Here is a 27,063-nt window from a genome sequence, read left to right on the forward strand (position 1 = left end):
AACCATTCACTGTCTGGCAATACCATTGAAATAGAGGTAGCATCACTTACCATTAGTGGGAATAATTTGTCTTTTATACTGATGAAAATATGGTTTATTATGGCAATAGCAGCTTTAAATTATGAGGATTGCAAACACAGAAACTGACAGTATTTTTGGAATTGTTATTTTGACACTTGTAGTTGGGTTGGGCAGTTACCTTTCACATGAAACACTGGTTGCTGGTTTGGGACACCTGAGAACCTCGAAAAATCCTCAGTTTAAAAAAAAAAAATCCCTGACATGACTCTGCTCTCCTCCATGGGTATTGTGCTCTCTTTTATTTTTTAGATTCTGATTGCACAGTACAAAACTTTGACATAAATCCTCCACTCACGTATACCATGAACCACTGATTTCACAGACTTTTTCACAGAAACGTCCATTTAAACAGTGTTGAATAAATGTATATTTCAGCACCATGGAGTGACTGTTAACACTGATCCTCTTTGTAGAAAGTAACTTACTTTTTCTTTCCAAACTTTGTCATTAAAGCTGCTCTGGCTCTTGGCAGTCCATGAGATAATCAAAGCATCATATATGGAGAAGCCACAGTAAACACAATACATGCATTAGCAACAATAGTTTTACATGTATATAATTGCTCTGTTCTTCTGAAATAGCTACAGCCTGACTAAATGTGCATCCAACAAAAACACATCCAGTTAAATATAAATGAACACACTCCTGACTGTATAATCAGTTCGACAGTGATTTCACCCAGGATATCTTATGAATATTTTATTCTGTTCTGTCTTCTAGAGTGACTTGGTAGACATTTGGTCATCTCATCCATTCTTAATGGATCTTGTTTTATGCATTATGAACTTTAAATTAAAGGGGGGAAAAAGGATTAAAATGCAGAGACTGTTGCCCACTCACTCTTCTTGATGTTGACCTTCTGCTTGGCACCACCACAGTTCAAACAAATCCTTCAAATGGGTATAGATCTGATGAAAGTTGTCCAAAATGTGTCAAATGTTGATGCAAACAGAAAGAATGATGGGAAATGTTCTCCTAAGGGCTGGAATTTCTTCTGTGCAACAAACTACTGAATAACCTTGACTGTTTTAGTTACAAATTATAAAAAAATGGTAAGAAATAATCAGGTTCCGATCATGTTTTCTTAGACCCAACATTTACACCTAGCTGAGAAACCCACTGTACATGCAAAACAACTATGTATAAAATAGTTTGGAGTTTTTTGTAATAAAAGGGGATGGTGGATCTGGAGGACCCAAATACAAATGCAAAAAGGCAAATAAGGTAAATAAAATACAATTACATGATATAAATGAACTAATGAAGCAAGCCGGGAACTCTGCGAGTGAGAATGTGTTGAGATGCAGGAACCAGTAAAGTTTGCAGTCTCTATTTCATGGAGCTGATAGTTTCTGAAGGCCTCAGGTTTTCAGCGAGTTGGTTGCAGAACAGAAGCTTTTCCCTTCATGAGCAGAGCTCAGATGACCTGAGAGTTCAACACGGTTCATACCTGAGCAGCAGTTCTGCAATGGGCTTTCTCCCCCATCCTCGTGTTCAGGACCCCCTGTCCTTCATGGTCTTTTATGGGCGTCTACTCCAGCAGACATGAATGAAATTATTTTATAACCTTCTTAGCATGCCATCAAGTGTTGCTGTTAATCACCCATTTATTTAAGTCAGGTGTGCAGATGCAGGGAAACACTTAAAACATGAAGGACATTGGGTCCCAGGAGCCAGGAATAAAAACCTCTGTATTAGATTGTTCTGTGTTTAGTATTTGACAAACAAGGAACCAGTGCAGTGTTTTAAGGATTATTATGATCCATCGTATAACTTAAATACAGATTTTAATTTGTGTCATGCAATGTCACTTTAAAATGCCTTAAGTTCCTATGTTGCATGTTTATAGCACTAACACGTGTTACTGTTTTGTGTTGCTTATCTTTATTTTATGTTTTTGCTTAAAAACATGTCTGGTCATAAAAAGACATGTAAGACTGTGTAATGGATGCAAGTGACACAGGCAGAAACCCAGACTAACAGGAGGGGATTTAAAAGCGATTCAAGAAGGTTTGAGGTTGAGGGTAAAACCAAGTTTCCTGCTGTGGTGGAGTATTTTAAACAATCGTGTTTCCCCTAATAGGCTTCTTGTTACCTTTCATAAAAGAAGGTGAAGACCTTGCAAAAGCTGTGGTAGCACAGCATGAGGTCTGGCGCACATAACTAAACTTGTAGTCAAACTTCGAGGGAAGGGAAGCGGAGATATTTGTGTGGGGTGCATGCAAAGTCATGATGAAGGTATGAATATTTTGTCCTAAAAACCTGAAATGTTTAACATTTTTTAAAATATATCTATTTCTGTCTGGAAAATGATGTGCTTTTTGTTTTAGGATTGCTAACTGAGATCGTAACTCTGATTAATTCAATTTCTCTGTTGCTGAATTAGTTACTATGGTTAAAAAAAATAATAATGAAAAAAAGATTATTCATATTTTGCTTGAACAGACAGAAACCCTGAAAAAACCTGAAATATTTTACTTACAGGGGTTGATGGTCTTGGTCAAACCTCAGTTAGCAGAAAAGAGTTGAAATGCAACACATGCAGTATTGCACATACATTTTGGGGTCAGATGCTCAAGTGGACAAAAGACAACCTTATGTTTTATGAAAATGTGACACTGGTAACACCTGGGGTCAAACTCTACATTGTAAAACCGAATAAATGCTTTCAGGAGGGCCCTTTGTTGTCCAAAGTAAAAAGGTTTAGCAGCGTCTTATGTATATCTTTGCACATCTCTGAACATTTAATAATACTGGCTACATAATGATTTAAATGGTTTTGTTTATTAAAATAATTCAACATTATCCAGTTTTTCTAATACAGACTTTCAATAAATAAACAATTCTTGTCATATCGAGTTCATCTCTCTGTGTCCATTATTGTTAAAAGGTGTTGCCATATTAGTTCATAGCTTTAGATTTGTTTTCTTATTTCTTTTGTTCTCTTCCTTGTGTAGTTTTTCCTTTTACATTAGTATGGGACTTTACTGTTTTGCCCTGTTTTGCTCTCCTTCACACTTATCACCAATGTCATCCAGCTTATCCATCCTGCTTATAGATAGTCAATTTTAAAGTGAAAAAATATGGGCTTAAAAGTATGAAATAGAAACTGAAGACTCCAAATCTTCTCTTTAGAAGAAATGGCTTAATGGATGTGAGCTATTCAGGTTGTGCATTGTTTTAACAATATTTGAAACGCCTCAGCAGCTTTTATTAAATGAGGGTTTTCTCATAATACAGATTTTCTATATTAAATTTTTACAACAGCTGTGCCTTGAGCAACAGTGAGAATATGTAGAAAAATTGTTTACTTTTTCAGCTTTGTTTCATGTTGCTGTAAAACTCCACATCCTTGGGAATAACGAGCAACTGAAGAAAAACAAGGGAACAGAATGCTCCAAATCCATCAGTTAGCTGTTCTAAACCATAAAATGCTAAAAGGCACTCAAAAGAAGAAAAAAGCAGCAACTCAGCGCTGTGTTAACCTGGACTCCAGCTGTGCCAGCCAGCACCATATTCCTCCCTGCTGAGATTTTCCACCTGTAGCAGACATCTGAGCTCTTCGAAAACTTGCCTTTTAACAGTTGGCTGTAAATAAAACTTAAAGTAGTTCATCTGTTTAGTCTTGGGGAAAAAAATCACAGGAGGTGTATATTTCTCTTTAATGCTTTTTTAAAGAATCCCTTTGAAAGGAAAAATGACTAAGTTTCTGTGTCATTTGAAAAAGTCCATAGTTTGAGCCTAATGATAAGCAACTGTTGCTGTTATGAAAGTTTAAATTATTTTCTCATTTTGGGCTGTACAGCGATCACTTCATTGGGCTTTCAGTTTTGCAACTAATTACTCTGCATAATTACAGTGAAGTGCATGTCAAACTATGCTGCACTATGCTGTGATTGGCATTTGAAAGTTTTTGTCCTGTTTGTTGCTTTGCAAAATGCTAAAAGGGTCCATTCAAATCATTTAAATTGATAGACTGAAATGTGACAGATTTTTGCAATTATATCGTTTTGCCTGTTTTGACTTGCAGAAGCTGCTTATGAATTTTAAAAGCATGAATGTTGTGTGTTTTCAGTTTTCCTGCCAGAACAGAAGAATCTGAACTTTCTGGAAGGATTATATTTTCACTGATATGGGAATGCTTCACATCCTGAAGAGTGAGCCAGACAATGCTTCTGGGAAGAGAAATTTACAAGAGCCAGCAGTGTTATTAAATTGCCTTAATCAAAATGATGCAACATGATCTATCTTGTCTGAATATATTATTCCATATTTTTTAATAAGATGCCAGACAACCATTCCAGTCAACTAACTCTTCCTTGATATATTGCAGAGACAATAAGACTTTGAAATAGGAAATACAAAATAAGTTTTAAAATGTATTTTATTCAAGTTTTAGAACAGTATTTAGCTATTTTAATGAGAAATGTCTTATGAATTATGCATTAACAGTGAAATTACTGAATCCATCAATATAAATTCTATCCAGTGCAGTCTGTTCATTGATCAGTCAAATTTGTATTGACCTGTGAGTTTATACAAATTGACCCATATTGTTGACTCTATCTCAAAGTGAGGTGACATTCTAGACATGCAGGCCATGAACTTCTTTGGACCACCACCATATCCACTAGGGGTCACTCTTACACCATTTTCTTTATTTCCAAATAGTTTCTCCAGTGCTGAGGGAAGTTAGTTTAAAGGTTAAAACCAGAGAGTGACTTTGGCATATTTTTTCAGGCCAGGCAGAAAATACCAAGTATTTTGCTGTTATAGGACATATGTGGCTTTTTATTCATGTGCAGTTGGGGATTATGGAGATTTAATTCAGATCCTTGTTGTCCTCCGCTTCAGAAATACCAGATTTGCTCATAAAAATGATCATGTAAACATTCTGATCCTGAGGGTTAGTGGGTTTTCTCTGATCATGAGGAGAATTGAGAAGAGACCCAGAACAATGCTCGTCCAAACATTGCTTTCCTCCATATCTTGTGTCCCTGAGTGGTAACCAAAGAGGCACCGACAGCTAACCTGTAACCGTCTGTGGTTTATAATGAGCCACTCTCTGTTCCATTTCCTATGTTCCATTTTGCCTCCTTTCTCCTCATTTCCTCCGTCTTCCAAGCTATGCCCTATTTGCCAGGTGCTACAGTCTGTCTTTAATGGTCTCCAGTCTCTCTCCAGCCTGGAAGGTCTGCTACTGCCTCTTTGCCATCGAACAAAGAGAGATAACAATGTGCTGATGGTGCCAACCACAACTCCACACAGAGGCTGTGGGTGCTTTCATTAAAGATGACACACTCATCTTCTATCGCTCAGCCAATATTGCACACTGCCTTTGCTACTTTCGTGCAAAACGAGAGGTTCCGCTGTTTCAAAAGGTGTCTCTTCATGTCATTTTTCAAACGCTAACGGGAAGCCAAGGAACACCTCCCCCACACTACCTGATGTGAGCAACATAACGGCTTTGCACTTGCACAAATGGACACACAACCTTGTTTTTCTCTTTCCAACCTCTCTTAGAGGTGCTATTTTTTCACTCTTACTTATACATGTTTTCATTCTTTACATGGGAAAGGTTCAGGACGTTATTGTATCAAGTTCAGTCAGCCTAATGAAGACATGATCAAGTCTTGTGGAAGAGTTGGGGGTAGATTTTACAAATAGAAATCTGAAAAATATGCAAAAGTATCATGTATTTAATCCCCTTGAGTCAATTCTGTAAAACCAAGTTTAGAAATAAAGTATGGCTACCAGCTTTGGTAGCATGATATCAGCTTTGGACACATTGCTCTTTGCAAAATATCTCAAACTGGGTTAGAATAAGCAGAGAGCATCTGAAAACATCAGTTTCATTTCTTGCCACAGATTATCAATAGCATTTTAATCTAGATTTAGATTGAGCTATCTCCATTTGACTTTCATTTCACAATTATTTCACGTCTCCTAAAAAGTACAATGAACTTTGTGGTTGTAAAGTGACAAGGTACGGAAAGCCTAAACGGTATGAATACTTTTACAAGTCGCTGTACTATGCAGCAAAACATAGACAAATACACAAACTTACAGGCTGAACAACATAAACTGTACTGGTTTTCACAGTTACAGAAAGAAATCTCTCAAGACTAGATTCTGCTTTCCTTTTCTGCAACTAGGCTGTATTGAAACTGCATGAATGAATCCAGGGTTGTGTAAAATGTAACAATCTGCCTTTGTGGAGGAGATAGATAATGCTCTGACCCCATCACTGCACCAAATGACAGTTTGTCTAGGTTTGAGATTTCATTCATTCAGTCTCTCCACCCTACAACAGCAAAAAAAAAAAAAAAGAAGAAAAAAATCTGCTGCATTTCTCTTGGAGTCCCATGATACCTCCCTCTTATCACTTTTATGGTATACATAGTGGACTCTGCACCATAGTGCTGTGTTAGCTGAACGCTAACAATGTCGGTGCATCTTCTGGCCCAAAGTAGAAACCAAAATTATTCTTTTGCTGTACTTATTACTTTTCCATAATTTATCCACCATTACGTTTTCACCTTATTTTGTCAGCACCTTATCCTTTGCAAAATAATTCTTTCTCTTTGCAAACCTGCTCTCTTTCTCTTTCTTTGGAGTTATTCAAAGTGGTACTTTGGCACTATCAGTGTGAGATGAATGCAGTTTCTCAAATCTTAGGCTGAATCCTCTTTCTTCAATTCAATAAAGTCCTCCGGTGCTGTTTAAATGTCTGTGATATGTACTTTTCTGGTATTACTTATTTCAACGGGAAGCTAATACATCACATCACCTGACCAAGATGTGTTCACATTCATGCCGCCTCTCTGCAGGCAGACCAACTGCAGCCGATAGAAATGCTCTGCTCTCAGAGGTGTAAAAATAGTGTCAAATTCTAACAAAGGCAATTCTAAAACCAGAGATAAGAAAGGTGTGTGTGTGGGGGCGGGGGAGCAGAGGAGGCGGATGGGATATGGGGTGTTGCAGACTGTTCAGAAAAGAAAGAAAATTCACAGCTCAAAAGTCTGCATATAAATATTCTATTAACTTCAGCAGGTTCCATAACGGCACGGCAGTGCGGTTACGCATTCTTTGCCTGGCATTGGAAATGAAATTATTGTGCTGGTGGAGGCAGTGGTGGTGAAATGGCCGTTTCCTTTCTTCCAATTTTCTCCCCTTCCCTCCTTCGCTCCTTCGCCTTATCACGGGTGACACTAATCCAATTTCAACTCTGCTTGTGACAGCTCTAATGTGGTTTTGTGTACTGATTCTACCCCCCCGAAAGCAACCGAACAAATACACAAGTGGTCCATGCACACTTTGAAAGGTCACGTATTGGACAGACACATACATTTTTATATAGCATAAACCACACACATATCTCTGAAAAGTACAATAACATATATACAGTATGAAGAAACTAAAAAATTTAATAGCCCCACAAGATGGGATTTTTTAGAAAAAAAAAAAAAAACTGGACTGCAAAAGATGTGTGTGGCTCAATTACTGTTGCCAAAAAGGCCTTTTTCTGCTTAAGATACTTCAAAAATCAGAAGCAATATTTAAGATGACTAAAGAACGTTGCTAGATCAACGGATTAGATGCCAGTTTTGGTGCAATATTCCTTTAGATATCATGAACATCTCAGTAAATTAGAATATAGTCATACAATTAACAAATTTCAGTATTTTAGAACAAAACACACATTTTTATTGAACAAAATGTGATATAATTTAGATGTTTAGATGTTTTTATTGAATACGGCTCAAAACCATTGAAAACTCAGTATCTTGTTTTTTATTCATTTATTTTTCTTTTTTTAGAAAAGTAGATATGAAATTATGGGTATTCTCTAAAGAATTATGAGAAAGACTGCTGACTTAAGTCAGCCCAGACTCATTGACACCTTGCACAAAGAGGGTTAGCCACAAAATGTCAGTTCCATAAAAACAGAAAAAATAAAAAAGGATAAAATTTCAGAAAAAGTAACAGAAATATTGTGGTTTCCATTTTTTTTATTAGTTTTTTTATTCTTTTTCACAATTTTCAGAATCATCTTTATTGCCACAGTATGCAGAGAGACAAGGAATATAACTTTAGTTCCACTTTGCTCTAAATGTACATTTTAAAGATGAAAATATAACATTTGTGGGAGAAATCAAATATGTAAGAAAAAAATTGCTCTATAATATTAAAAGGAAGAGAAGGTTGTTTGAATGAGTACATCACAAAGTAATACATCCAGAAAGAAATAGACTTTTGTCTACTTCAGTTACCAGGAAATTGGTAACATTATTTTTTTTATAAAAGAAAGTTGCTGTGCAGCATTGTTAGACTTCTATATTTAGATTCTAAAGATAAATCTGGATGTTGAGAGGTTTTCTATTCATCCCCAGCAGACTAAACGTGGCATTATTGCATCAGTCTCTGGGGGATATTTTGGTGGAGAAATTAGTCTCTCTGTCCCACTGTGATGGATTTCTCCCTCTTTGATTATTGAATTTTGCTGCTGAATTGAGAGATCAAGAACAAGCCCAGGGCCTTTTGATTCCTGATGGCTGACATTGAAGCTTGATGTTTGCCAGTGATGGTTTAGCGATCACATTGTGGAAGCTGCCATAGAAAAAAAAACCAGTCACACATAAGCAAACAAAATAGATATTAAACTGTGTTTTAAGATAAAGTACAACAGTAAATCTGTCCTAACATAGATTTCAATAGTAAAAGAGAAGCCAATGATACACAAGTCATCTTTAAGATGTTAATGTAAACCGTTCTTGCTAAGAAAAAGGGATATTAAATCACTTAATTTTGTCAAGGACTTCCCAGAACTCTGACAAACCGATTGGTTTGTAGTGCATTGGATTTGGAGATGAACATTATTTCTTATTTTGTGCTGAGTTAATATGTTCATTTTAAAATTAACACAATTACTCACCGTAATATATATATTTTTTCTGTTTATTAACTCTATTGGAATTTGGAAATGGTTTTATTGGTCACATGTAACACAAACCACAATGATTGTTAACACAGATGTTAACAATGTCAACAGATCTTCTCAGTGTCAACAAGTGCAGGGTCGAGGGTTAAAGTTAACTCAGATCCTTCAGAAAAGCTAGTTGCTGATCTGACTGAACCTGGTGCGAGTAGAGCTCCATGATAACCCGTGGTGCTGATATCATTTTACTGGACTTATGATACTGTAGAGGGGTGAAAAACAAGTTGTTAGTAAACAAAACCAAGAAGTAAGAAAATAGGCACCCAACATAATTTTTCATTTTGTATCTTTAATTTCTCATCGTAATAAGTTCTGTAGTGTTATTTCAGTTAGTCCGTGCAATTCTACACATAGCCGCTAGTGGCGCTGACGCGTTAGTGACCAAGAAAAGATTGAGCACACCAGAAGAATAAATCTTCCTGTTGAAGGTAAAGGAGCTCAACGTGTGCGTCTCGTCTTTTCTATATCGCAGGTCAGTAAAACTGTATGTTGATGCATAAATGTGGTGTCCTTTAAGAGTTAAGAGGTTATAGACTCGAGAGTCAACTGGTGGGTCACTTTGTGCAGCTTTGGATGGACATTGTGTAGAAAACGGGACGTATTTCTACACAATTAGTTAGCATTAGCTAACTAATGCTAATGCGAGCGAACATTGTACATGTTGAGCTGAGAAACAGTTGAAGGACTAGAGATTGAATTCATTTTGAACTTGTTGAACTTATCACTTTTGAAACGGTAAAATATATTTTTCTGGTGTCTTTTCTTTATGGGTTATTTCAATAACACAGAAACAATGTTGTTGTCAAACCCAATGAGTAAATGTTGTGCAGAATAAAAATAGTAAAAGCTATTAAAATAGTTAAAAGCAAATCCATATATTTTTATTTTGACAGTTAAAAATGCAAAAGGTCTGAGGAAAAGGGACAAGATATTTGAGTTAAAACAAAGCTAATTGGTTTGGATAATTAAAAGCTATCTAAAGTATTTTGTCATTCAATAAAATTCATGATGGAGCATGTTAAAATAATTCTTGTTCGGTTTAAAGGGATATCACAGTTATTTGTAATGTACTGAATCGAAGGGTTATTTGTTGAAGTTATACAGTGATACCTGAAGTATTTGATATGAAGTATTGCATATGTAGTGTTGTTTATGGAGTACGGTCGTCACCAGAAGAATAAATCTTCCTGTTGAAGGTAAAAGGAGCTCAACGTGTGTCTCGTCTTTTCTATATCGCAGCAGCATCACACGTTGAGGGAAGATCATCTACTACATTACCCTCAGCCATCCGAGGTTGCAGGGTAACAATACCAGCTTCAGTAATAAAGATAGTAAAATAAAGATAATAAAAAGCTGAGGTGTCTCAAAGAAGGATTCCTTTTTTCATCCATATTGCGGGTAATCAGCGTGTGAAAGGGCTTATTTTTTTTAATTGATGGTTCATTTTGCTGTTGATTTCAACCTTTTACTGTGGAACAAAAGGGTGATGGTATAATGTCATTTAATTGTTGTAATAGTTATCAACAGTCTCTTAAAATGCTCTTTTTTTCTGTTTTATCCAGCCGTCGGTTTGACATTACCTGACTGTGTTGTGCAATCAACTGATTTTCCATCTGCCCACGTTGGTTTTTATGGCCCCACCAACCCACATTGGACTGATTACAGCTGAAGGCAGATAATTGTTCACATTGGTAGTAAATCAGTTTCAGGTTTAAACTAAAAGCAGGCTATTATTTATTTCTTTATTTCATAGGGACAAGTAGGTACATTTAACATATTATATTCTATTGCACTTATAGTCATGACTAATTTGCAAAGCTTGTCCCTTGAGGGCCCTTTATATAAAAGACCACAGAAACACACCTAGCAACAATAAGCAAATAAACATGCCATGGTAAATTAGCTGTGATCACATCTGACTTCTTTTTAAAACTTAAGATCACATCTGTTTTGTCCCCAGTTTGAATCCAGGAGTTCCACTGGTTAGAGCCATAAAGAAGAAGAAAAAAAAAAACATCTGCGCAAACATTTATGCATTCATTTTAATTAACAGAGCTACATAAAATTTCTTAAACTTAAGTACATTTCATTTCAGCAGAACCTGACAGCGGGGTATTCAAACAGGTTTCCTATTCTAGAGTCTTCAAAACTCTGTAAATTATTCTTGGTGGTTTGATTATTGTGGCTTTTGCAAATACTCAGTTGAGAGAAAATCAGAGATTTGATTAAAACATTAGAAGCAGAAAATGGCAAACAACCCCTAATCATTCTGAAGTTACAGAAATTTATTTTTGCCAGTTTTACAGCCTTTTTTTACCATCCATCCATTATCTCTCATTATCTGCGGTCAGGTCGCGACTACTTGGGCTAGCTAGTGGAAAGTACACTTTCATACAAGTCATTCATTCAAGTTTTCATTTTTCAAGCCAGTTTCCAATCATACTTCTCCATGTTTAGGATCTCTCAAATGGCAGTGGAACATTGGTCACATATGTGTGAATATTTGCACTGAAAACATTTGAAGTGCAAAATAAAATAGTTTTTACTGTGACAACACAACACTGCTGGAAGTACAAGTGCCGTAAAGTTTGTTGCAAAAAATGTAATGTTTTTGAATACAGTCTTCAGCAGATCACTGATTGCCTCCAATTTCTATTTTTATTCTAGGAGTTTCCTCTGGGAATTGTTCAGTAATTGTGCCTCACCGTTAAAGAAGCCTCGCTGGTTTCTGCACAGCTGGATCGCAATATCTTAATGGGAGACAAGGTCAGGGATTCTTTGTTTAGATACTCCACAGAGGACAAAAACAGAAGACAAATTGTGGTGAAACAAAAAGACAGACGTTGCTGATTGCAGTATGGGGGTAATTGGATCACAAAAAGGTAATTTAAAACAGGGTCGCAGCCAGGCTGTGGTGGGCCTGCTTGTGTGTGTGTCTGTATCATTTTGTGGCACATTGTTGGATACACACAAGTTTGGTGAAGTAGTTCAGTCGATGCTTGTAAATCATTCTCTCAAGAACACATCAGAGATCATGACTGTTGTATTGTTTACATAGAAATAATAGATGAACTTCTCTCTCTCAGTTTTAACCACATTCATCAGAAACTGTCATCCAACACAGTCTGAAACCCCAGAATCTACACTAACAGATCGATAGCAGTGGTAATGAAAAGCTCTTCGGATAATAATAGTCTCCAGTTTGTTTTTAGTAAGTCTGTTCTTTTTTGGAGATAGAGTCAGCAATGAATTAGAAAATGTTTGTGTTGATGTCATAGATTTGGATAGAAAAGGACATAGCTGGACATAATTAGTTTATTTTTCTTAGTACAGGACCATTGACAATTATCCAAACCTCTATTTAAACAGTTTTCTTATTCATTTGTCTAATGGTCTGACTGGCTTATCTGGTCCTGATTGATCAATCATTTGTGGCGATTGATCGATCAAGCTAAAGTTTGTTGTTTGCCAATGCTAATTACCATTGGTCATGTAAACCTGACCAATATATTACAATTAAATCCTGTCCTGATGCACTTTTTTCATATTGTGTTTTTCTTTTGGACCTAAAAGTGAATTAGGAGAAGCCAAGCTTTTGGTTTCCTTTTCCTGTTTTTTGTGTTATTAAAAACAAAATAACCAGCCAATTTGTCATTATATGATTTTCTATTGCCAATTGAGAGAAGAGCAAATGTGCACAGGTTTTTCTAAAACTGCATTTAAAACGTGCTGTTTTGCAGTTGTTCAAACTATAACACATCTTGATCCAGATACTCATGTGACAGAAAATAAATGATTGTTGGAAAAAGTCAAATAAGTACTGGTATAGATGCTCAGAGATGAACTTGCACCACTTAGTGCTGGAATAAATGAAGTACAACATGACAAAATGAGAACCTAAAGAGGGAATTGTCCTTTAATGTCCTTTGCAATCTGCTGAAGCAGATTAATCCCAGAAGCACTCTGAAGTGTGATGAGCTGGTTAGACCTTCCTGCTGGATAAACTAGCACAGTGCTTCAGTGTGAAAACTCTTCCGATTTATGAGGCTTTAGGTGAAGCCCTGCAGTCTGTATTGGGATTGTTGCTGTGTATCGCTGAAAATGAGTCTACAGGACAGAACCAAACATAATCTTCACTGTAGTTTCGATTGCAGTTGGACAAGATGTATGAAATTAGAATTATGCAAAGATAATATGCTACCTAAGGGGTGTAACTTTTTAAATTGATATTCAAGAGACACCATGAACTTTAACAAAACAAGTATTTGGAGGAACACTTCTTTAAACTGGCAGAGATTACCATATTTGGATTATTCAACCTCAGAACCCAACAACCTATTATTTTAAACCAAAAACAGTTGGCTTCTTGATAAAATAGACTTTCTTTAAAGGAAGACAAACAGTAAAACAATTTAAAGTCATGTTTGACAGAAAAATCTGTGAATAGGTGAATTTATGAATACTGAATTGAAAAAAGGCGGTGGTCCACCTTAGTGGACTTAAACCCTAAAGAGTAAATATAAATTCTGGTCAGTGTTCTGTCCCCAACAACATCATACTTCATCTGTGTTTTAATCTAACTTGTGCTCACTTTCTTTGTCTGTTATGTTTTTGTTTTTTTTTATTTATATTTGAAGATCAAATGACAAGCCCCAACACAACTGAAGTAAACAAGTGCTTAAAATGATGTGTGCTCTCTACCTTTTCGTGAGATGGATGCTCATTTGGCTTTGACGCTTAGTTATTAGTGGTAAAAACGGAGAAAATTTTATTAGATTGCTGACATGTCAAACCTGTGATAGCATTTTTGTGAATAAATTATTGACAAATCTGGTTATTGATAAATTTGGTTTTCCCAGTACTACCCCGAAAGCCTAAGGTTTTTTGAAACACAGGCACATTTTTTGTTTGTATTTTATTTATTCAGTCAGACAGCGAGTATAACCTCTTTCAGCTGAAAAAGACTGGAGTAAACGGAACATGTGCCAGCATAGCTTTGCAAAGGCCCAATTTGCAGTCTGCATTGTCTGATTAAAAGGAAACATCCCTGGTGTTGTTTGACCAGGCCCTTTCAAACACAATGCAATTTTTGTTCCATTCTCATCTGTTTTGCGCATTCTGTTTAAAGTATTGCTGAGGACAAATCAGTCAGAAGCTTTTTTCAAATTGACAAACATGTTTTATTTGTGTATCCTTCATATTGTCCACATTACAACAAGCTATTGTCAAAGCACATGTCCTACAACCACTTAGGTAAAAACATGCTTCAATCAAAGTGATTATCTTTTGAAGTTTTTATATGAAAGCAAAGATGTGCTGCATTAATGATTGAATATAGACACAGGGTCGGGTCATTGTCAATTTAGTCTTTTATGTCTATCTAGATCATAAATTATCATGGTGACAATAGAAGAAACATGTTTCAACAGTATTGTTTCCATTAAAGTGCTTAAATGGCAACACAATAAACAATCCATTTGGCTGTCAAAGCACATACTAACAAAAAGGGAAAAGAACAAGAGTAAATACATAAATTGTCTGTTTCACAAAATGTTGGGTTTTGAAGCTTCTTTTCCCCATTTTGTTTGAGTTGATTCCTCACATCGGCTTTTCCAGTGAAGATTACTTTTATTTTAAAAGTCTTGCATTTAAAGATACAACTTGTGAAAACAGAACCACTAAAAAGGGAAGCTGTATGTTGGTTGATTATTATTTTTTAATGAAAATCTGTTCAAGTTAAATTGATTTTTCTGTAACAAATCTGATTCAGGTTGATCTAATTTTCTGCTCCATATGCTCTGTTGATGATTTTTTTTTCTTCTTCTTTTTAGTAGGGGAGAGCCATTTTTTGTCTCTGCCCTTTTGAGTACCATAGAGATTAAAATCCCAAGAAATCTTTAATAGGATTTCCATTTTAATTTAAACATATTTGGAAACATTAGATGCATCTTCATCTGTCAAAGCCATGCATTCATTTTGAAATATTTCTCTTGAAACGATGAATAAATAGTGTTTTATTGCATATGGTTGTTTTTGTCTTTTTTTAATTTTTATTAATTAGCATGATCACTGTCTATTGTAGGGATGTATAGTTTTCAGAATCACTAAAAGGTTTTGGCTGATTTAGCTATCTTTTTATTTTTACTCTAGCTTGGTTACCACCACTGAGATTCTATCAGCTTATATGTATAATTGTTTTACACAGAAACTGTGTTGAGGTTTACCCCCTGAGTGTATAAAAATGTTCCTGGTGTTCAGGTGAAGTGTCTGTTTTCAAAACACTTCTTGTTTTTTATTCTTTTTATCCCTTGAAAAAGATTCATTAAGATTTAACTCAAAGTTGCCTTGTTGTAGTCCTGCTCCATGCCACTTTCCCCTGTGTTTGAACCTCATCCACCAGCCTCTGCTGACTCTAAGATCTATAAAATTTATATTTTTGGCAGTGCTGAAAGTTGCTGGAGTTTCAGAAAGCCTATTTGAAAACTTCAGCTGAAAAGTTTGCAAAGCTTTGCTAAACAGAGATGTTAATTAAACCACGATGATGAAATGTATAATGATTTTGTAAAAAAACTACCATAAAGAAGGCAAACAAGTAAGGTTATCAGTCAAACTAGGACTAATAACACGCTACGTTAGGCAGGTAGGAAGGAGGTGGAAAGATATTTCCCTTTATTGAGTGTGCACAGTAATGAGTTTTGTTGGGAAGAAAAAAATAGGTTATTTTCTGTAGGTAAAACAAGACTTGAACCAATTTTCTTAAGCTATTTAATTTCCTGTGCAATAACCAGCATCCTGTTTCCACCTGGTCTCTGTGTTCCAACAGTACAGATGCTTTGATAATGTGCCACTTTTACATCTAGTCTAATCTACTAAAACAATTCAGACACATTTTAATTTTGCCTGATTTATAGAGCGAAACAACCTGGTTAGATGAAGAAAAAGGAAAACTTAAAGCTATTAGAAAAGTGTATGTACTGTAAAATTCATCAAAAACATTACAATGATTATTTTCAGTAAAGTTTGCAACATCTAACCCTCAAAGCACCATGCTGGGAAATATTATTTGGTGTTGAGCTTGCTCTAGAAATACACCGTTCTGTCCTCGTGCTTGACTGTGGTTCTTTTGTGCCCTTCCTCCTTTGGAAAAAATCCTTGATATGTTGAGATTTTTTAACTCTTGCACTCTTCCTTTCCCTTCAGCTAACTAGAGAAAACCACATTCTTCCACGAGATAAGAGTTACAAAGAGCACATTTTCTGTTGCAGAGCTCTGACGTACAAGTCCTTTAACTTGGCAAAGTCAATAAAGTCCTTTAATTTGAGTGGTGTTGTGAGTTTTACATTGTCAACATATTTTCCTGAATATTTGTATGGAAATGATTTTATGTTTGGTATAAAATGACATAATAACACTTTTACATTTAATAATGTTGACTTTCCAACACTGCCAGTGAACCATGGTGAGAGTCATTATCTTGCCTGGAGTGGATGGAACCCTAAACATTTACTCACAGTTTTCAATAACTAATCAGGGTCACAAAAAAATCAAAATCAATATTTTACACCTCAACTGTCTGCAAAAAAGGTCCACATAACAGTCAGCAATGTCTCACATTTGAAGGAAAATTTAAGAGTCTGTTTACAAGATTTCAGTTTTCATTTACTTCCAACTACAGAGCTGGTTAATATCTCCAGATAGAGTTATACTTTATTCATATTTGTTATGAGGAAACTACTGTGAAGTTTGAGCTTTTCCAAAGTTAATCCTACTCATGAATGTGTCCATTGGAACATGTGTTTCCAAGACTGGTCACTTTACTCAGCAAGGCTTAAAGGTCTCTAGTTTTGTGATGATAAAAGACCTGCCACTGGACATGCACACTTTGATCAATTCTTCTAAAGAGACGCTGCTGCCGAACTGATATTTAAATTTTTCAAATTAAAACCCCCAATTACCTCAGTTTCTTTGTGCTTGACCTGTGAGAAGCCAGTTCTCTGAGATACCTTCGGCAGTGGGCTGATATTAACATACAGCTTGTTGCACAGCACAAGCATAAGGCACCTGCACCGAAGGTACAGTGAATTGTTGTTGCATTATTGTCTACCTGGATGCTGTGTGTTGATATAAACTGAGCACAGAATTAGATAGGTGTTCTCAACAGTATCCAGTGTGGCTGTGGTGTTGGATGAATACATAGCTTTCCCATTGCACTGATGTCAGATGCTTTCAGAGTGCCAAAGCTCCTCGTGCTACCCACCTCATCCTTCTCACTGTCCTTTGCCAGCTTAACACAGCCATTTGCATGTTTATTTAGCAGCTTTTCCCCCCAGGGCAATTTGCATTCTCCTCATTCCTTCCTGTTTCTCCCCCCTAGGGAATCAGTCAAGGTGTTTGCACCGGAGAAGTTCCCTGAGGATGTCTACAAATTGAACAATTGGTAATTCCTGTATTCTATTAACATTTACAAAATTGTATCAAAATACTAAGAGTTTGTAAGCAGAAAAGTATTTTGAAGATTCCAATTGCTTCTGTAGTTCAAGAGAAGGCAACTGGACTTTCTTTCTTGGTTATTAAAAACGTTTTTTTTTTCTCATAGCTTTTAAGATTAATTACACTTGGTGGTTATTCCTTGTTGATGTCATGCACTAATGGTTAAAAAGTCCAAATAGTGCCACTGTCTATTTGTTCTTTTTATATTATTAAATATTAACTATTTGTCTGGTCAATTGAATTTCAGTGCCATATCACTGTCAATTATTAGACAAATTGATAGAAAAGTAGGTCAAGCCATCAGTTTCAAGTATCCAGCATACTGTTAAGTGAAGCTTTATCAATGCACTACAGGGTCTCAAAAGATTAAGTAATACTATTATTGGGTCACTGCTGGAAAATTTCAGTTGCAGTTGATTTGATTCTTAAACATTGCTGCACTGTGTGATAGTCATGGCTATTGGAAAGCTGCAGGACCTGTGCAAAGGAATTGTTTAACCTTTCCTAACAAATCTGTGGCAGGTGTGTATGCTGCACTAAAATAGGTTGCAGAGTGATGGTGGAAGGTTATTGTTTTTGTTTTTTTGTGTATGTTTTTCTGCATCAATTGAAATGAAAGACGATAGAGTTATGGGGCTTTGTGGTCATACAGGTTTGTATAATGCAGGTTTGCTATTCATGCATGTTCTCCTTTCATCAAAAACAGTTATACAGACAATGTTTAGGCTTTTTGAAGTCATGTTTTGGTGAAAGCATGCCATAAAGTACAAACTGTGTACAAGGCTTTTATCCATTTCATCTTTTCATCTCTGTGAAAAACATACGTGCAGTTAAACAGTTTTGGCCAGCGTGGGAGTAAAGCGCAAAATAAGAGAACAATTCAGCATAAAAAACAGCAGATGGTGAGGCATATGAAGCTAAAGGAAGATGTCATTTTATTCTAGTATAAAATGAAATCTGAGGTAATAAGCCAAACATAATGCAAACTGAACTGTGATCACATATTATCTGTGAAAATTCTCATTGCATTTTCTTTCCTGCCATAACTCATCTGTCTCATACCAATTATAACCTTTTAAAATAGCCAAGATAGCTTTTATTGCCAATCCAATAGCCATCATGGCCTGGAGGTTGTGTGTGTTAATATTTCATCTTCAGCCTAGTGAATACCATCAACTGGGATTTAACATTCTTTTTATTTAATTTTAAAATTCAATACAATCCCTGCTGCTTTGAACAGAGGTATCAAAACCATCTCTGAATGACAATGAGATTTATGAGTAATTAATGCTTTGGTGCAAGCCCAACTCTGTCCTTTAAAAGACGCATGCTAATCCTGGCTGATGTAGGGATCAGAAAACATGCTGAGAAAAAGATGCTCAGTTTTAAATTCAGGTGAAAGCAATGCAGCCTGCAATGACTTGTCATTGGCTTGGTAACGTAGAGCACAGATTCCATTTGTTTTTCCCACAATATCCTACAAAAGATTACTGAGTAAATTTAAAATGCTGTAATTTCACCTATTTTTGGAAAATCATCCTTAGTGTCAACAACTGCTATCAAACATTTACATTAAGTAGCTTTGACTCTTTTACATTGGTGTGGCCCACTCTTCTTCGCAGAATTGCTTATAGGTTACATGAGGTTTTATAAACACTAATGACCTGCTTTTAGTCAGACAGTTTCTGTTAAAAGTTGTTTTCATTCTACATGTTTGGCAAGAAATGATGAAACTGAACTCGACTTTCAACAAAATATCAGATATCAGAAATAAATCTTGATTTACCTCATAAAATAATTTCCCATTATTCACCTCAAGCCTTCTTGGTTTTAAAGTATTTTGCCCTTCAGAAATTAAATCATCCTTTGACGACTTAATTTACTCACATTTGCATTACTTACTCAAAACTTCATTTATTTACGCATAAAAGCACATTTTTCTTTGCTACTGAGCTGACATTATGACCAACAACATGGGTCACCACAATATAAAGACTAGTCTAAAAATGACAAACATTACCTGGAAAAACTACATTGGGCAGTAGAGCACAGAGGTTATCCCCACAAGCCATCCCTTTCACCTTTCAAAGGTAATCGGACAGAAATGTTTAAAAATGAATACAATCTTCTGACACTTTTGGCACATTCAGTTGTACTAAATGTTGTGCAAACTGTAAAGTTTCACAATAATTACAAAAGAAAAATGTGAAAAATAAGTGTTTTTATGCTGGCTGTCTCCATTAGCAACATTTTGATATATCTGTGAATAAGTGTTATTTTTGTTGTTGTTGTTGTTTGAAGGATGCTCCTTTCATGAGGAAGTTTGGAAAACAAAATAAGACAGCTAAGTCTGAGCTTCTCTCTTCTTTATCAGCAAATAAAGAAAGGTATAGTTGGACAAGCTTCTTTTTGAGGATAATGTAGCTACTAAAACACTGAAATCAAAAAGAACAGGTCTGTTCAGTAAATCATTCATTGGACAAGCTAGAAAAAGTGAGCTTTTCAGATTTCACTATGGATAAAGGTTTACTGAAAGAGTTTTTCACTCATTTTATGAGACCAACAGAGGTTGTTGTTGATGTCTTTGGCACCTGATAAAAGAAACTGATGCTGCCTCTGAAACTTGCTGATAAAACATTGATGGCTTTTGTCTGAATAAAGTCTGCTCATGTACCGTTAAATATTGCAATAATATACCTGTGTTTTGTCAGCCAGCTCTGCAAGCACTGCGCTGTTTTATGTTTATGTTATGTTATATCACATCCTTTTGCTCTAGATGGCAGAGAGCACCATGTTCTCCCCTTTTAAAAGCAGATTCTATTTATGAAAACATAACACCCTGTTCTCATGAAATGTCTTGCCTCCTCTCTCCTATACAGCCTCATCCAGGTTTCCTCTTCCCCCGGGTCACCTGGATACATCTCACAATTTAGACTTGTAACGCTATTGATTCACATGTAAACAGGACACTGTTCTCATTTCCCCATGTTGCCACTTCTCCTTAACTCGTACATGGAAACCTTCCTTACCTTTGCAATATACCTTGAAAATAAAATCACCGACTACATGAACCAATGTATGGGAATTTGTGAGGTTGATGTAACGAGCATGCCAAGTAACTTAATTAATGTGAAGGAATTTTATTTGCAGTATGTAAAAAAAACAAAAAAAACCAGTAATTACCCAACTGACATACTTCATGTTTGAAGTACTACGATTTTAGAGAAGTTGAATCATGTGTATTTGAAAATGGTGAAACTGCCTCAGCAGTTTATCCTTCTTTTTTCCCGTACTTTCTTTCTGACATTTAAGTTAAACAGACTCGCTCTTCTATTTTATTTCTAATTTTCCTTAGCTGCACCTAGTTAATGTAATCCCTGACACAATAATAAACTGAAAGTCATTCACTGCGTGTTCATCTGCAGGCAACCAGCTTCATCTAACTGCTCAGAGACCACTTGGATTGCTCTGCTGTTCTGATGCTTATCATCAATTTCAGTTTGGGCCTTCATTTAATGGGCTGGTCTTATTTCACACTGAAAGGTAGATTATATGCATTATTCACATTCTAATATTGCGGTGATATTACAAATCCTCCCTCGCTTCTCGTCTCCGCCACATGCAAACAAACGCCCCCTCCCCTACACACTCTTGCCTTACAGTGATAAAATATGTGCATAGTTTTTACAGCTTCATCAATTGAGGAGGCGCACAGAGGCATAAGAGATTACATACAGAAGTTCCTTGAGCTTGTTTTTCTTGTTTCATCTTCCTCACATGGCGATGAACTGCAGAGCTTTTCCTTTCCGAGTCTCCCTGTGCGAATTTGTGAACTTCCAACTCAGTCGCAGCAGAAAGTATTGTAAACAGGAAAACAGAGCTGGGAGCCCTGGGTAGGGGAAACAGGTTCTTTTATTTGTGAGTTTAGTAAAGAGAGGTTCAGTGCACTAGGCATGTAGCTGGAGGCCTTGGAGGCTCCCCAAAGCAAGAGGCAAACTTGTCTAGCTGACCACAATGCATTATTTAGATCAACGCTGATGGAAGATGAGGGCATCTGCAGGCCAGCTGGGCTTGACATGGATTATAATGTTTTTTCCCAATGACAAAAAAATGAGATTCATGTATTTTACTTCATTAGCATGACGTCTTCTTAGGTGTTTGGAAAAAGTGCTAATTTCTTAAAAGAAAGCAGCTTTTCTGAGATTGTGGTTTTTTTAGAAATAGATTATTAAAATCTTCTTTGTAAACATGACTGCTCCAAAAAAAAAAGCCCTAACGCAGCAGCTTTTGAGCAAAACTAATGAATGACAATGTAAACAGAACTAATAAATGTTCCACCACTCAGCCCAACAATTTATTTGAACAGTGAAAATATCAGCAGAAAAATCAAGCATTTCCAGGGAATCCATTTTACTATCTGATGCTTTTTGTCAACCCAACAGTGCAGAAGGACATTGAAATTAACTCCAGCTCTCCGCATACACTCATTTTTGAGTCCACTCTGCTTAATGCAAACAGCAATTTATTTAGGTTTAAATTTGCATTAATCTGCTTTAGCTTTCCCTTCACTCAAGCTATTTCGCAAGCAAATTTAACTCTGTACCTAGCCAGAATAAATTTAGCATCTGAAAACTGAGAGGATTCATTGATCTGCAGCATTTTATTTCCCCTACCAACCATTACATGCATACCATTTGGTTGAAGTACATTTTGATGACCAACTAGTAGCAGACAGACTTTAAAGTGCATGGGTGGTGTCACATTGTCCTTAGAATAAGGTTTTGAAAACTACATCACTGTAGCATAATTAGACCTTCACAATTAAAAGTTTGACTAATTATGAGGCGAGAAGTCATGTTTGTACCACTGTCCAGTTCCTCAATGTAATGTATTCTGGTTATAGTTATGTTGATAAATGTAGGGATGACATCCAGTGGGGTCAAAGTATCAATGCTAGTCACAACTGAATCTTCAGTGTGTGTGAATTACATTACTGGACTCACCATAGAGCCCTTTATGGTGAGAAATGGATTTCACAAAATAAAGCTTCACATTTACATGGTGTTTTGGTTTGATTTCCAAATCTGGATTGAAAATCTAATCTCACAATGTTCTAATCTTAAATTGTAAACTTTTCCTATGCAGTGTACAGGTTTGTGTGTGACCTTCTTGGCAACTCCTGGCTACTTTTACTGATAGATTTTTCATAACAGAAGAGATCATGTTGCTTTGTAGGAATCTACACTGTGATCTTTTATTGCAATGTTCGCTGTTCTTGCCCTTTCTGAGCTAAAAATATCCATTTTTGGAATTAATCTGGGAGGTTGAAACACTCCAGATTAGTTTTGCTTGTAGCTCCGCCAATTTTTCATCATGAAAGGGAAAAAAAGGAGCTTTTTAAAAGCTGTATTTATTCAGTTAAATATTGTGTTTGGCGGCTTCATGACGTCTCCAGAACAACTGGCAGCACGGTAGGAGAGGGGGAGGAATTGTATGTTTGGCTGTAACCTTTATACCCCCCTTGATGACAAAATTGAATCAATAAGTTAATACAAAATATTGGAAATATAAGGGCAAGAAGTCACAGTCCACCTGCTATGACCTTTTAATAGAAATCCAATGAAGCTGTATCTAAAAAAACAAACAAATCTTATGCTGCCAGGATTGTCTTGGCTTTGCAGAACCTTTGCATTAAAGCAGCAGAAGGTGAGAGAATCTTACAGGATCAGTCCAAATCAGAGCAACAACCAAGAGTTAAATCACAACGCTCACAGCTTCCTGAAACACCCCCTGCGCTAAATGGACTTGTTTGTCTACCAAGGGGGTCCTGTCAGGAGCTCTGATGCCATTAATATTTGATGGAGGTAACCTTTATCATATCCCACTGCTGCCGATGACCTTTTTCATTTTAGCTAGACTATATTCTTCAGTAACCTCACTTGTCCTGATTCTGGTTGGACACAACTCAGACACAAATTGTTTCAAGATCCAGATTCAGTCAGAACAGATTGTTCTTATTTTATTCACAGAAATTCTTTTAAGTAATTTAACAAGCTATAAACCTGGGATATAGTTATTTTTATTTTTTTTCAAATCATGAATCTTCAAACATGATAGTGGCTGACTATTACAACTTATAGGAAGGTTTTCTTATTTGATGTATTATTGTCAACACATCAAAAAAATCCAGAAGGTGATTCAAACAAACCTCAAACTTGTCATTAATAACGTTGTTTCTAATTTCTAGAGTGGTGTAAAAGAAAAAAAAAATGTTTCCCTGACAAATTTCTTAGGTTGACATGTAAGCCAAATCTGTATGTCCATAATACCCTATAAGACTATTGTCTATTTGTCTTTCATTTACATTGGTGCAGGAAAACATACACAAAAAAAAGACAAAAAAACAACCATAACCCTGATCTTATTCTCAGATCATCAAATAAATCTTAATATTGACACAAAAACATTGGTAAATATCAGTGGTTTGAGCTTGTACTTTTCAATAAGCCCACATCCCTGTACAAAAATATATTGTTTTTGGTCTGATAATACTTTAATTGTGGTGTCTACGTTAGCTTCAGAGGAAAGTTGCTATAATTAATAGAAATACTGGCTTTAAAACATCAGTTTCTATGCAACCATTCAACATAATGTCTTTCAATTACTGAAAAATTAGTTACTTAATAATTCATTTTATTGAATATGAATATTTACTGAGTTGTCCAGAGTTGGACTTGATGTTGTGCCTTGAGTGATTGCCCTGCTGCATCTCTAAAATGTGCAAGGATGCTTTATTATCCCAATTTTGTGTAAGCAGAAGATTAATTGCGGTCCTGCTGACACAAGTATTGACAGCAGGAGGACCAAAAGTTGGGCGACTTGTTTCTTTTTTCAGATAATTATTTCTTTTGTTGGATTTCTAGATAAATGTTCTCAAACTGAAGATTGGATGTTTTTCCAAGATTTCAGACCGATATAATTTTACAGCCATATAAGTTGAATGCTACAGTTTTTTATGTTCATCAGGCGTGACAATAACTGTGGCTGTGTGTGTACTCCCCAAAAATTAGTTTGCATGATTTTTTTTGTGTTATTCTAAAATGTAATGGATATAATATTTTTTTTCTAAAACAAAAGTAAATAGTTAGTATATTTGTGGTTTGTTTGAGAAGTCTTAATGCTAAGCAACTGTAAAATTTACCATTTTAAAATGGTTATTGCAGGATCCTATTTTAGTGTTCTGTAAATGCTTGTACAACATTTTACTTGTCTTCTGCTCTCCCTCTCTCTAAAACAGTCTTCCCTGCTTTGGCAAAATTTGATTTCCCAGGAGATACTCAGCAGCTAATCGGATGATTTAAACACTAATATCTTCAGATTTAAAAAAAAATAAAAATTTGCTTAAGCAATGCTTGCCAGTGTCTTGCCAGTTTTGAAAGTAACACTGTGCAGCTCGATATCATATTAGAAAACTATCTTCAGTTTCATGTAGTGAATACTGCTCTATTTAGTCAGACAAAAGAACAAAAAACCAACTACAACCTAGTCATCATCACACAGAAGTATGAGAAAACATGTAATCAAGATCATGTCCACCTATCATGTCCACTCATCCATTTTGATTCTAACTAACTTACAAAACATGCCTTCCTGCTGCAAGTACATTATTTTACTGACATCAAAACAGAAAGTGGAGAAAAATGTTTAAAAACAAACTCCATCGTGTTGCCAAGTGATAAGATTCACTGTACAGATCATAAACCAAAACTGGATTACTGCCTCAATTTATGCTCTATTTTAACTCCTGTACATTCCAAAGCTTTTATAAAATGAAATGAAAAATTCAAATAACAGCAGGTTTATAGTAGCTGTGTGTAAAAATATCATATGTTCAAATCAGTCGGTAGTCTGCACTTCAGTTGAGGTCATGTGTGTACAGCACAATTATTTTTAAAATTTTTTTTCAAGATTTTATTAATAGCAGTATTTGCAAGGAAGCACGTCAGTCAACATGTCTAATGATTTTAAGTTTATAGTCAGACAATAGTAATTCACATTGATAATGTCTGACCGCCCGACGGGCTTTTGCAAGCATTGGAGTAACCTTCAGCCCTTCGTGGTGAACAGTGACCAAATACTTTACTCTGATTGTACAGTTTATTCCCATACTATACAAAATGGGTGTGCAAGTAATGTACCGTACTTATTTCATAAATGTCACTAAGCACACAGTTTCACAAAATGGGCTTTAAAGGCTTTAGGTATACCTCACATGAAACACATTTTATGATAACATGCATAGAAAAATAAGTAATTGTGCAACTGAATTTACAATTTAACAAAGACTGTTTTAGAATGGTATTTGGGTGCATTTGTCGCATAACTTACGTATGCAATTTCCCTTTTGATGTGCACTCTGCCTTCCATATCAAGTGTTTCATTCACACAGTGTCTCAGATTTTGTTACTTTATTTTCATGTCTAGGAGCAGTCTCGCAGAAAGCATATCAGTCTTCTTAAATGGGTCAATTTAAGTTGCTCTTTACACCGTACAAAATTCAGAAGACAAATAGGTACAAAATTGCTCTAGGCGACACTGGATAATGATTTTATTTCATTCGCCGTGCAGTGTCCGGCAATACTCGGGCAGATTGTTCTGGGAGCAGATGTGTTTGTGCCATTGATCTTGGCCATCTGATAAGGAAAGTCAGCGACAAGCTGTTAACCTCAAACAGTGGGAGCATTAATCCATTTCAAAACATCCTGCTGCTTTTCACCTCGCTCTGCTCAATTTTTCCTCTTGTGCAGGCTTGCTGGGGAGAGCAACACAAGCTCTTTAGTGTTCCTGCCTGCCTCACAACTATTTTCTATCTACCCTCAAATATGATGAATTAGCTATTTCTTGAGGAACCATCAGAACTCCAAAATAGGCTAGTATTGGAAAACAGGGATCGGGTTGTTTCTTAAAAATCCAATGAATCACATTTGCTAGGGGCTACAAAGATTTCATGTGACTGCAGCTTTATACTGATAAGAGATTGAATAGAGAGTTTTATTGCCCTACAGCAGTTTACAGGCTTTCAGTCAACAGGTCAACCTGTTTCGAACAGTGCTTCTGTAATGAGAAACGGTACCTCTGAAAAGCATAAACCTCAGGGCGGGCCCCCAGAAAGATACAAGACTAGGCACTAATACATATGTTAAAAGAAGTTGCATTAAGGGAATTTTACCATTAATGATTGTTTTTTAAAAAAAGACCTGAAGGTTAATTGAAAGTGCCTGAAGGTAATTTATTAAATCGCTTAGCATGAAACTCTGATTACGAATGAAAGGTGCCATTGATAACTGCTTCAGGAGGATTGCGTGTCATTACAGGTTTTACGCTCAGTTCCAGCACAAAGTCTGATGTAACAGTTTCTAATTTAGCTAAAGTCAAGGGAAAGTCATCTGACAGTCGGGATGACGACTGGAGGATATGAAAACTGATTGAAAACC

At 36.0% G+C, this 27,063-nt stretch overlaps 1 long non-coding RNA gene across 1 annotated transcript in view; it reads left to right on the forward strand.

Annotated features, from left to right (window-relative positions):
* Positions 1–9,488: 9,488 nt before the first annotated feature.
* The window catches only part of LOC114140312 (uncharacterized), a 31,312-nt gene continuing 13,737 nt past the window's right edge, over positions 9,489–27,063 (forward strand). The window contains exons 1-3 of the long non-coding RNA XR_003594552.1: positions 9,489–9,551; positions 11,747–11,961; positions 17,454–17,516. This is a non-coding gene — a long non-coding RNA (uncharacterized LOC114140312). The remainder of the gene's footprint in view (positions 9,552–11,746; positions 11,962–17,453; positions 17,517–27,063) is intronic.

The sequence above is a fragment of the Xiphophorus couchianus genome, chromosome 3, assembly GCF_001444195.1.
Source record: "Xiphophorus couchianus chromosome 3, X_couchianus-1.0, whole genome shotgun sequence".
NCBI classification, from domain to species: domain Eukaryota; kingdom Metazoa; phylum Chordata; class Actinopteri; order Cyprinodontiformes; family Poeciliidae; genus Xiphophorus; species Xiphophorus couchianus.